The sequence below is a fragment of the Pteropus alecto genome, unplaced genomic scaffold (genome assembly GCF_000325575.1).
Source record: "Pteropus alecto unplaced genomic scaffold, ASM32557v1 scaffold10, whole genome shotgun sequence".
Taxonomy (NCBI): Eukaryota; Metazoa; Chordata; class Mammalia; order Chiroptera; family Pteropodidae; genus Pteropus; species Pteropus alecto.
Genome location: NW_006431210.1, coordinates 6276842 through 6289711, shown reverse-complemented (window position 1 = coordinate 6289711; position 12870 = coordinate 6276842). Strand labels below are relative to the sequence as shown.

Here is a 12870-nt window from a genome sequence, read left to right as displayed (position 1 = left end):
CTTAATAGCTAGCTTACACATAAACAGTTACTCTTTGCTTATCTGCCCTAACCTACAGAAGTGTTGCACCAACAGACTTCCCCCTTCCCCCACAGGCCTCATAGCTTTTTACTATATAAACAGATGATTCTTCCCCTTAAGACAAGGTGAAAAAACCCAAAGTTCCCACTCAGAGAGAGAGAGAGAGAAAAAAAAGTCCAGAATTAGATCTGATTCTGAAGTTTTAGGAAAACAAAGAAAGTTAATGTTGGAAAGTGCTTTTCCTAAACGCCTGCTTTATTAATAACCCAGCAACTTCTAGGTAAGGTAGATTTGCTAAAGATAAGAGGTTGATTACATTGACTCTGTTTTGCTTTGCAAATGAAGGCTGAGAAAGGCAGTTTAGGGGCTACTCTATAGGAAAACCCTTGGAGAGTAACCTTAGACCATCTCATTCACTATCATCTTCACCACCCTTTCACCCTCCTGAGAAGATAGATGGTTTTCATCCTTTAAATAATGATGTTTTTAACTTATGTCCAAGCATAGCGTACCCCAGGGAGTTGTGAAAGCCGCTGGAAAGTGAGATAAAGAAACAAATGTTAGAAATGCCCAAAAGTATTCCCGTGGCTAAGTCTTACTCATGCTTCTAAAAGGATTTAATCCTTCCTTCCTTCCTTCCTTCCTTCCTTCCTTCCTTCCTTCCTTTTCCTTTCTTTCTTTCTTTCTCTTTCATTCATTCATTCATTCATTCATTATCTTTTTTAGGCGAGGCAACCCTTGTTTGACTTCACAGATTGCAAGGACCTTGTAAGCTTATAATCCCTTATTATTGTTTCACGCCTACAGCACCTGGTCTTCGTAGGTGGGATCCCATCCAAGTACTAAGCAGGCCCGACCATGCTTAGCTTCCAAGATCAGATGAGATTGGGCTTGTTCAGGGTGGCATCGCCGTAGACTGTACAGCATAATTTGATATTGATATGTATTGTGAAATGATTATCACAATAAGTCTAGTTAACATCATTACCACACATACAGAGTTTTTTTTTCTTGTGATAAAGACTTTTAAGACCTACTTTCTTAGTAACTTTCAAATATGTAGCAGTGTTATTAACTGTAGTCACCATGCTGTACTTTACATCTCCATGACTTAATTAATTTATAACTGGAAATTTGTGCCTTTTCCTCACCTTCATCTATTTCACCCACCCCCCACCCCTGCCTCTGGCAATCACCTGTTTTTCTCTGTGTTTATGAGCTTGGTTTTTGTTTTAGTTTTAAGATACCACATTTAAGTGAGACCATACGGTATTTGTCTTTCCTGTGTCTGACTTAATTAACTTTGCATAATGCCTGCAAAGTTCATCTGTGTTGTTGCAAATGACAAGATTTTATTTTTTATGGCTTTATAATATTTCTTCCCTCCTCCTTTCTGTGTGTGTGTGTGTGTGTGTGATGTGTGTGTGTGTGATGTGTGTGACATTTTCTTTATCCATTGATAGATCCACTGGTGGACACAGGTTGTTTCTATATCTTGGCTATTATAAGTAATGCTGCAGTGAACATGAGGGTGCATATCTTTTCTAGCTAATGTTTTTATTTTCTTCAGATAAAACATGTGGAATTGCTGAATCATATGGTAGTTCTGTTTTTACTATTTTGGGAAACCTCCATACTGTTTTCCATAATGTCTGCACCAATGTATATAACCACCAACAGTGTGCAAGGGTTCCGTTTTCTCTGCATCCTCCCCAACACTATTTCTTGTCTTTTTGATAATAGCCATTCTAACAGGTGTGAGGTGATATCACATGTGGTTTTGATTTGCATTTCCCTGATCATTAGTGATGTTGAGCATCTTCTTAAGTACCTGTTAGCCATTTGTATGTCTTAAGAAAAATTTATTCAGATCCTCTGCCCATTTTTTTTAATTGGATGTTTTCGTTTGTTTTTGCTATTGAGTCGTATGAGTTTTTTAAATATCTTTTGTATATTAGCTCCTTATCAGATAAATGATTTGCAAATATTTTCTCCCATTCTGCATGCTATCTTTTCATTTTGTTAATGGTTTATAGTTTAATGTAGTTCCACTTGTTTATTTTTGCTTTTGTTGCCTTTGCTTCTGATGTGAAGAAACTCATTGCCAAGCCTAATGCCAAGGAGCTTACCCCTTGTGTTTTTTCTAGGCGTTTTATGGTTTTAGGTCTTATATTCAAGTCTTTTTTTCACTTTGAGTTCATTATTGTGTGCGATGTAAGATATGGTCCAGTATTTTACATGTGGCTGTTCAGTTTTCCCAACTTCGTTTGTTAAAGAGACTGTCCTTTCCCAATTGTATATTCTTGGCTCTTTTGTCATAAATTAATTGACTACATATGTGTGTGTTTATTTCTGGGCTCTCTATTCTGTTCCATTGATCCATGTGTCTGTTTTTATGCCAATGCCATACTGTTTTCATTACCATAGCTTTGTGATACAGCTTGAAATCAGGGGGTGTGATGCCTCTGGCTTTGTTCTTGTTTCTCAAGATTGCTTTGTCTGTTCGGGGTCTTTTTTGTTTCCAATCATGTTTTAGAATCATTTGTTCTGTTTCTGTGAAAAAATGCCATTGGAATTTTGATCAGGATTGCATTGAATCTTTAGATTGCTTTGTGTCGTACAGACATTTTATCAATATTTTTCCAATCCACGAGCATAGGTTATCTTTCCATGTTATTTGAGTCTTTTTCAGTTTCTTTCATCAGCGTCTTATGCTCTTCTTGCTTTTAAACATGGTCCAAGAGACATCTCATCTATTTTAAAGAATTCATATGTCATCTGCACAGAGCATTCGTATGTTATCCAACAGACATCTCACCTATCCTCTGAACCTGCTTCATACTCAGTTTATCCCATCTCAGCATATAATGCCACCTAATAAACATCGCAAAGTGGTTATCGAATCCAACTTTTACAAAAGAAAACCTAAGGGTTATTTAGATTACTGTTCTTTACTTCCCACAGCTTCTCTGTCTAAAATCTCACCCTCTCCCTACTGGAGGCTCTCCTACTACATTGTTAAATCTTTGGGGAAGAGATCATTTATTCCACATTTCATTCCTCATAGTATCTACAGCAGTGTCCCGAGCGTCACAATTTCACAATAACTGGTTGTCACGTGAATTAATACATCAAACTATCAACCAATCTACTATAATTAGCATTTCCTTAACAGTTTCTACATGATACACTTCAGTTTGGGCAAATAACTCTCTTAGCACGGATAGTCACATTCTTACAGAAGGAGAAGGAGACCCAGAGAAGTGAATTTCTAGAAGCAGTGAGATTTCAGTTCTTAGTAGAGGAAAAGGAATGCCTTCAGAATCCCTCAGACAACTTCCTTTTAGCATCTTTCCCCTTACTTTGAAGGCTTTGCTCTCCAAATACAGAATTCCATTAACAGAAGACTTCTCCATGGTCGTGTAAAGAGTACCAACCCTGGCAGAAGCTTTACTGTAAGACTGCCTCAGTTTCTTCCTCTGTGATTTATGGGTAGGGTTAGATGTTAATATACGTCCTTTGTAAGTACAGCACCAACAAATATAAAGGATCATTTCTCATCCTGTGAGAGGTGGGGAGGCATGGATTTGCCCAGGGATGGCAAATAGACCCTATCTCTCATAATAATTTGCCCAAAGCACTACTTTAGGAAAAGCTGAGAGAAAGCTTTTGTTAGGCAGCAATAGATAATCTGGGCCATTCATGATGCTCGATCTCCAATATGAAATAGAAGCAACCGATATGACACCTTAAGAAACTAGATCCTGTAGGGGGATCTGACACCTTAAGAAACTAGATCCTGTAGGGGGAACTGGTCCCTGTAGGGGGCTTGAAGACTAAATAGCCCAGGTGACCTCCAAATTCCATTTAACTTTCAGTATGTGTGATTCTAGCCTTATCAAAACTACACATCTTATGCCTTGGCACACACTATTATTTAGGTCTTCTGAAGGCTTTTATTTTTGTTTTTAAAAAATTTAATTGGAAAAAACATTTTTAAAAAACTTAAGGTATAATTGACCGTGCAACATTATATTAGTTTCAGGCGTACAAGGTAATGATTTGGTATTTGTATACATTACAAAATGATCACTACAGTAAGTCCAATTAATGTCACTCAAGATACATAGTTACAAATTTTTTTTGTAGTGAGAACTTTCAACATCCACCATCCTAGCTACTTTCAAATATGCAAAATAGTATTATAGTAAGCATGGCCATCATGCTGTACATTACACCCTCATGACTTATTTTATAATTAGAAGTTTACACCCATAAATTTTCTCTAATTTCTTAAGGTGTCATATCGGTTGCTTCTATTTCATATTGGAGATCGAGCATCATGAATGGCCCAGATTATCTATTGCTGCCTAACAAAACATCCCTAAATTTGACAGCTTAAAACTACAACAGTCATTTATTTTGCTCAAGAATTGACAGCTTGGGCAAGGTGTGACAAGACCTGTCTCTGAGGCTTCTTGTGGGATTCTTGGAGGCAGGAAGGCCCAGGGGCAGGCCAGGCACTGTTCTGTCTTCGCGTAGCCTCAGGGCCTCTCTGTGCGGGCTCTCCAGCATGGCAGCTTCAGACTTATTTCCTGACAGTTCAGGATTCCAAGATCGTGTGTTATGAAAACAGGAAATGGAAGTTGCTAGTTTTTAAAAACCTGGGCCTGGAAATGGGTACTTTATCTCTTCCATCATATTTTTGGCTCAAAGAACCTGCCCACATTTAGTGGAGGGGCGGGGGGGAGACAGAGACTTGACCAAAAAAAAATTATGGCCATCTTTAATCTACCAACTAAGCCTTTTGTGTGTCTTATGCATGGTAACGTAGCCAAAATAGTCTTTGATCGTTCTTGATCCTTTGCTTCCAGGATTTGGACCCTGAATTAGTTTCCTAGGGTTGCCACAAAAAGTGCCACAAACTGGATGACTTAAACAACTTAAATTTCTTCTCTCCCAAATCTGGAGGATGGTAGTCTGAAATCAAGGTTGGCAAGCTCGGTTCCTTCTGGAGGCTTGGAGGGAGAGTGTGTTCCATGCCTCTTTCCTAGCTCCTGGTGATCCTTGGCATTCCTTGGCTTATGGTTGTTAATCACTTCAATTTCTTGCCGCTTTGTTATATGGTCTTCTCCCTGTGTGTCTGTGCCTCTGTCTCTCCTCTTATAAGGCCCTAGAGAATGGATTTAGGACCCACCTTGGTTCAGTATGCCTTCATCTTAACTAGTTATATCTGCAAAGATGCCATCTCTAATAAGGTTACATTCTGAAGTTCTGGTGGACTTGAATTTTGAGGACGACTGTTCACCCTGGTGCAGGTCCCTATGATATTCAGCTCTTTCATGTCCCAGCACTTGAAGATGATTCTTCCAGTTTTTACTTCATGATGATGATTTAGTACAAAGAATCATCCTTGTGTGAGCCAAGCCCGTGGGTTTGTTTTTCAGCTCCATGAAAGCACAGCTGGTCTGCCCTCATGTTTGGCTTTCCGGAGTAGGTCTAGTCCATCCAGGTGGAGTTTGTCAGGCACAGGGGAAAAGTCACCTTGCCCTCTGGAGTTCTCTCCTGCACCCCATCACCTTTGCCCTAAGGTGAAGTGGGGGTGAGAAGGTACATTGACTGACAGGACCAGGCTCCCACACAGTTCTGGCTCTGGCTTACTTAAACCTTAGGCAGCGATAAGACCTAGTGTGTACACTCAGTGCGTTTTGCTTTGTTGTAATTCTCTACTTGGACAGTGGAGCTTAGTATGTACATGCAGACGACCTCAAAGGAGCTCACATTTATTACATGCTGACATACATCTTCCCAAGTCCTTACACCGGGAGGTGGGTTTCATGCCTGCTGTACAGATGAGGACATTGATGCCCAGAGGGGCCACAGCACATGGTCAGGCCGATGCGGATAACTGGCAGCAGTGCCAGGATGCGAGCCTGCGGAGTCTCACCTGGAGCCCTCTCCCCCAACCAGGCACACACAAAGCATCCATAAGTGCTCCTTGAAATTTTGCTTCCACACACTCTAGAAATTTTGCTTCTCTTTCTACATAGTGACAGCGCAGGAATAGTCCTCAGGGCATACAGCATAGTATCAGCCACGGATCCCTTATTTTATTTGTAATTTCTAGGTCATAGTAAGAGTTAAAGGCAGCAACAGGAAGTTTTAATTTTTGTAGTTTTCATTTATGTTAAGACTTTATCCCATGTGTCATTTTATAGAGAAAAATCTCTGCCTGTGTAAATAATAAATGAGTAACTGCAGGGTTGGGTAGACACTTGTGTGTGAGACTGGCCCCATAAGCTGCTATGTGAACCTCGAGCAGTCATTTGACATTTGCCTTTACCTACGAAATAAAGGCACCAGGCTGGCTCACCAGCTTAAAGATGCTTTGTTTGTCTTTAAATCAGAACTTGATATCACGGTGAAAAAGACACGATAGGACTTCTTTCTGAAGGACTTCTTTCCCTCTTTTACTTTCCTTCATTTCTTGGATCTTTAGTTTTTCAAGTGCAAGGATAGTCTTAAAATAGTTCTGTAAAGAAACATTTCTATATTTTTATTTCAGAGAATTTCCTTGTATATTCTTTACTCCTTACATTGGAGAGAGTCTGTTGTAAAACATGTGATTTATACTGGTTGTCTAGTAAGAATGAAATAAGAATCATAAAAAAACCCCAAAAACTTGTGCCCTATATTTTGGGAGGAAAAAAGAAAACTTTTATCATTTTAGTACACATTTTTTATCTCCGACATAAAAATAATTGTCCTTCTGACATGCTACTGGGGAAATCATTTTTTTTTTTTTTTTGCCATGTTGTATAACTGTTGCAGCATACCGCTAGAATAAGCATCCATCAGCTTAACGCTCAGAAGATGAGATGAGGTGAGGATTTCTCACTGATGGAGGAATTATCACAGTAAGGCACGTTATTTAGAATTTACCAACATTTGGGCACATAAATCACAGCAGTAATATTTCATAATTACACAGCGCCTTTCATTTGAGATTTTAAAAAGAATTTATAGACCAACTTGTGAGAAGTGACAGCCATATTAAACTCTGTGTTTGGAATATACTGAGATAATTCAAGAACCAGAATTTGGATGTGGGGAATGGTGTGCTCCAGCCCCACCTGGGGGAGGGTGGCTGCGTCATCAATTGTGTCAGTTATAATAACCTGGCCACTTGAGATTTGCAGTTATTTACTTCAGTTCAGAGGGAACTGTTAACTCTATTTCTTTAAACAAATTAGAGTTTTTCATTGTTAATAAGCACACATGAGATCAGATAAAGAAGGTACATGTGTATCTATAGATTTATGTGTTGGCCATATGTTGGCAAAGATCTTTCTTTTTTTTAATTTTTATTTTTCAGTTAGAGTTGACATTCAGTATTTCGTATTCATTTCAGGTGAATAGTATAGTGGTTAGACATTTATATAATTTAAGAAGACAAAAGTCTTTCTGATTCCTCTCTCCCAGCCTCCTCTGACCAAGTGGTTATTCTTGTGTGTTTCATATGTGTGTCAGCACATATGTTTATAGGTTCTTGTATGTATATTTAAAAACAATAATCTTGTTTTAAAAAACACCAAAGTTAGTGTATTGTAAACATTGGTACGTCCTTTTTGTATCCTCTTATGAACTTTGCTTCTTTCACCTGGCAATGGCTCCTTATCATACATACAAGAACTGAATTTTTCTTTCTGATGTCGACAGAATGCTCTTTCATGTGAATAAACCAAGGCACACTCCAAGACTCCTCTCTTTGAGGAGCGTGCTCCAAGCCAAATCCTATGTGCTTTTTCAGGCCTGAGTGCAGGCAATTGCAAAGGCTTTATCTGGTAGCCCCCTGTGGGGAAAGCTGGCTTCTCCACACCAGACCAGATGCACAGTCAAGGACTCGGGGGCCAACCATGCCCTTCCACATATCTGTCCACCTAGCCCAGGCGCCTCCATTCCAAGGTTTCCATAGCAGAGGGCCCTTGTCAAGGCCCTTCCTAGACATCTCCTTGAGCTCCCCTTGTGAGAGAAAGGCACTTGAAGACACTTTTCTTCACTCTGACTCAGTCCTCAATACTTTTCCCATCTTAGCCCTTTCACCCTTACCTGGGCAGGGAGAGGATCACCTCCTTGCCAAATACACTGATGGATCTGATCCTCACCTTGTGCTGTTCCATAGGGGAAAATGGTCCCTTTTTCCGTTTTCCTTCTTGTTTTTCCTATCACCACAGTAAGTAACCTGTTACCTTCAGTTTGACTTATTGTCCTGACTTATTCACCTGGAAGCTTAGCTCTTGACACTCTTGATGAACAATTTAGGGTGTTTCTAATTTTTTTTGCTCTTTTAAACAATGCTACAGGGAGTGTCTGTGTCCACGTGCTGTATAATAGAAGGATAGAGAATTGATTGGCAGAACCACTTCTACCACTCACAGTGATGTTTGGAAGTGGCCGTTTCTTTATACCTTTTTGGACTCACTATGTTATCAAACCTTTGCATTTGCCAGTTAGCTAAGGAAAAAGATATCTCAGTTTTAACTTCTCATATTTTAAGTGAGGTTGAGCATCATTTCATGTTTATAAGAGCAGTTGCATTTCCTTTTCTGAAAACTGTTCATGTTCTTTTCCCATTTTTGTTTAGTATGTGTTCTTTTTCTCATGGATTTCTAGGTACTGTTTGTATTTTAAGGGAATTCACCTTTCCTAATTTGTTAGTTGTCTTTTGAGGTTTATTCTGTGTTGAAATTTTTGATTTTTATGTAGTCAAATTACTAGTCTTTTCTTTAGAGATTTGTAGCTCTGTATATCATAATTAGAAGGATTCTTTTTCACTCCAGCATTATTTTAAAAGCACTCATGTTTCATATAATTTTATTCTTTCTTTTTAAAACAGCCTTATTGAGTATATATTACATACCATAAAATTTACTCATTTTAAGTTTACAGTTCAATGAGGTTTAGTGAATTTCTGTAATTGTGCCATATAGCCACAATCCAGTTTTAGAGTACTCCCGTCACTGTTTTATTTTTGTTTTAAGTATTTAAAAAATATGTTTAGGTTTTATTTTTATATTTGAATTTTTGTTTGATCTGGAATTTATTTGGTGTAAAGAGTGAGAGAGCAGCATCCATCCACATTTTGTTATTTGTGCCTGTTCATTTTCCAGCCCCATTTATTGACTAGTCTACCTTTTCCCTACTGATATGGCAGTACCACCTAAACTACGTATGAAATTAAGTATTTAGGTCTATCTCTGGCCTTTCTCTTCTTTCTCATTGATTTGGTAGCTTGTTCACATGCCGGACCTATAGTATTTTATGTATTCGCTTTCTCTTTAGCATATGCTTTCATGTCTGGTCGGGCACTGTGCCCTGATTGACCTCAGTTCCGCTTCGTTTCAGCCACTCTTGGGTGGTGGTTTTCCATAATAACTTTTGAACCAGCTTATCTAGTTCTTAAAAATACCACAGCTGCCACCACCATATAAGCTTTTTTAAAAATTAGGATTGCATTAATTTTATATATGAAGAATCGACATCTGAATATCCTTTTTAACAATAGGGACAGTTATTCATCTTTCACCTTGCTTCAGTGTCCTTTGGTGTCCCTTGGGAGCATTTTAAAGCACATGGATTGCACTTGCTCTTTTTAATTGCTAAGTGTTTTGTTCCCTTTATTGCTATTGCAGATGGGATTTTTTTTCCCATTATATTTCCTACCTGATTGGGCAACTTGATTGAGTGGCTTATAAACAAGGAAGTATTGCTTTCTGTGGATTGACTATATTCCCAAAAATCTAAATACACTGTTATCGTTTGTTGTAGTTTTTTTGTTGATTTCCTTGGTTTTATAGGTATAAAACCTTACCTTTTACAAATAGTGGTAATTTACCTCCTCCTCCTTGATTTTTATCAAAGTTCTTTTAATAATTGTATTGGCAAGGATGTCCAAACCAACTTTAAATAGTAGTGGTTATTGTGATTATTCTTGCCATAATCCTAATTTTGCTAAAAATGCCTCTAGTTTCCCCCATTAAGTATGAAACACATACATATGTATTATATATAATGTATATATTATATAATATGTATAAGATATGTGAAACATTAAGAGTTTTTAGAAATCTAGAAATATTAATTTGCTGATTTGATAAATATTATTGCAGGCCTATTACGTTCCAGGCAGAATTCTAGTTCCAGAGAAACAGTAGGAAATGAAGCAGAGATAAAGCCTTTGCTGTCAAGAAGATCAGAGTCTAGTGGAACAGACAGGAACAGAAATCAAAGAATTAATAAATGTCAGGTCCTGTGAAGTAAAGCGAGGAGAAGGATAACGAACAATGTGGTGAATTTAGTTAGGATGATCAGAAAGAGATTTAGAATTTTTTCAAGTGTCTTTTAATCAGCTCTATCTGTTTTCTTTTTATTTAATTTTAAATTTCGGATACACCAGCTCTCTTCCGAGCCCGGCTCCCTTTCCCCTCGCCTCCAGCAGTTCTTCCGGGCAGAGGGGACCTCACAGCAAATGCAGTGATTGATTTGCCCTCTCTGTCCACAGGTTGGTATTTGCGTGTTCTCATATTATTTCCAGGACACTGATTGTTTAAGAAATGAACTGAATTTGTTAGGGAGCAGGATAATTTATCATCTTGGATGGAGATACTGTTGCTAAGGCAACCGACTACGTTCTGAGACCAAAATGTGCAGACGCAACACCTCACAAGATCTTGGGATGCCTGCGAGTTTCCCTGGCCAGCAGCTCTTCTCTGTTACTCTAGGCCTGGCAGCTTCTGTGTTCCCTTTTCTCTCCTGGCCGCTGAAATGTCTGACATTGCCTCCTCCCTCCTCTAATCTCCTGTCAAACCTGCTGCGGTGACCCGAATGCAATGGGAATGACTTCAGCCTTACAGGCTGAGTGTAGAATCTGGGCTCTTTTCTCTCCAGGGTACCACTTGGTTCCAGGTGACCGATCTTGGGTGAGACTCAGGGTCATTGTAGCTAGTTCCTCAGTTGACAAAATCAGGATAAAATTATGGACTATGCTAACTTCTTCATAGTATGTAACGGCTCCCATCATCTGTGGGTTCTTTTTTTAATTTTTCTTTTTTTAAAATGGAGGAAAATTGACATACACTATTTCATGTGTACGACATAATAATTCAAAATATGTATATGTCTCGAAATGATCACCACAATATGTTTAGTTAACATCAACCCCCATCGCCCATTTCCCTCATCCCCTGTCTCTGGCAACCAATAAATGTTCTCTATCTATGAGCTTGTTTCGTTTTTTTCTTTTTTAAATTGGATTCCACCTATGAGATTACGTGGTATTTGTCTTTCTCTGTCTGATTTATTTCACTTAGCATAATGACCAGTGTGTTATTCTTTATACAAAAAGATAGTGTTGCTAATGCATCATTATATCATGGCTCATCATATATATTCTAATTCTTAAATTATTTCTTATGTAGTCCTCTGTGCCTCTTTCTTCCTCGAGGAGTTTGGTTCTAAATTTGGCCTCAGCATGTCTCATCACCTCCACCATTATTACTCCGTTCCAAAACACTGTCATTTTGCCTTTTAACTGTCCCTGCATCTGCCGTTGGTCCCCATCTTGTATTTTCCACAGCAGCCAGAGTGAATCTTTTAATAGCCACGTCAGATCATGTAACCGTTAAGCTCCAATGAATTTCCTCTATACCTACAGTAAAACCCCAAGTCTTTCCCGTGGCCTGCAGGCTCTGGGTGACAGGTCCTCAGCTTTGTCTCTGACCTCATTTCTTAGACCATTTTCACCCTCTCCCCATTTCCTGGGTTCTAGCTACCTGGTCACCTGCCGTTTCTTGAACATGCCAAGGCACCCCCTTTTCGGGGCCTTTGCACTTCCTGTTCCCCCTGACAGCCATCCGCGTGCCTCACCAGCTCCCTTCCTCCGGGCCTCTGCCCAAATGCGTCCTTCTCAGAGTGGCTTTTCCCGATACGCTTTGTAAGGTGGAACTCTCCCCGCCTCCATCACGCTATCCCCTGGCCTAATTTTTTTCTGTAGTACTTACTATTTCATTACTGTCTGACGTGATATTATGTTTTATTTGCTCATTGTCATGTCCCATATGAGAATGTAAAGCTTCATGGAGGTCAGGGACTGCTCTCTGGTTTCTTCGCTGCTGTCATAGACAAATAAGTGGACAAATAAGTGTTTATGGAAAGAATGAAAGACCCTTGCAATGTCTTTTTGACTCAGCGAAAAGAAGCAAGTGGGGGGCTACTAATGAAGAATGGTCACCTGGAATTTGTCAGTTGTGTATTTAAGTTGTCTTTCAAAAGGAGGTTCCCCCTCCAACCCCAGGGGCGGCTTTCTATGAATATTTTTGGTCAAATAGGAAAATGGTGAATTGGACACAGGTCTTGACTCTGAACCTGGTGGAGGTATAGGAGTGGGGGCTTCTGTCAGGGGCTCCAGGGAGGGCTGAAGGACCAAGGATGGGGGGCTCTCCTGTCATCCGCCCCAGCATCCAAGTCAGTATTTCATCATTCCTGGAAGAGGTGGTAAATGGTACATTGGCAATCGGTGCCATGGCTAAGCACTTAGGGTCTGTGGCCAGACTGCCAGGCTCTGTTCTGCACTTGCCATTTTACTGTGGTATTTAATGCGGGTAGTTGCTCTTTATGTCTTACCCGTAGGAGCCAGATGGCCTAATTTGTTGTTTGGGTGTGCATGGAAGAGAAAACCCATTCATTAGTTCTTTCAATCCATACAACTAAAAGCAAGTATGACTGACCACTTAGTGACAGTGGGAGAATGAGAAATACCAGGCAATTTATGGTCCTGTTAACTAGTTTTCC

General features: G+C 39.4%; 1 protein-coding gene and 1 pseudogene across 1 annotated transcript in view; one reads left to right on the top strand and one right to left on the bottom strand.

The window, feature by feature from the left end:
- OSBPL10 (oxysterol binding protein like 10) overlaps positions 1 to 12870 on the top strand; it is a 245363-nt gene that overhangs the window by 131004 nt on the left and 101489 nt on the right. The gene's annotated exons all lie outside the window — the stretch shown is intronic.
- On the bottom strand, positions 820 to 938 carry LOC112470355 (annotated as a pseudogene).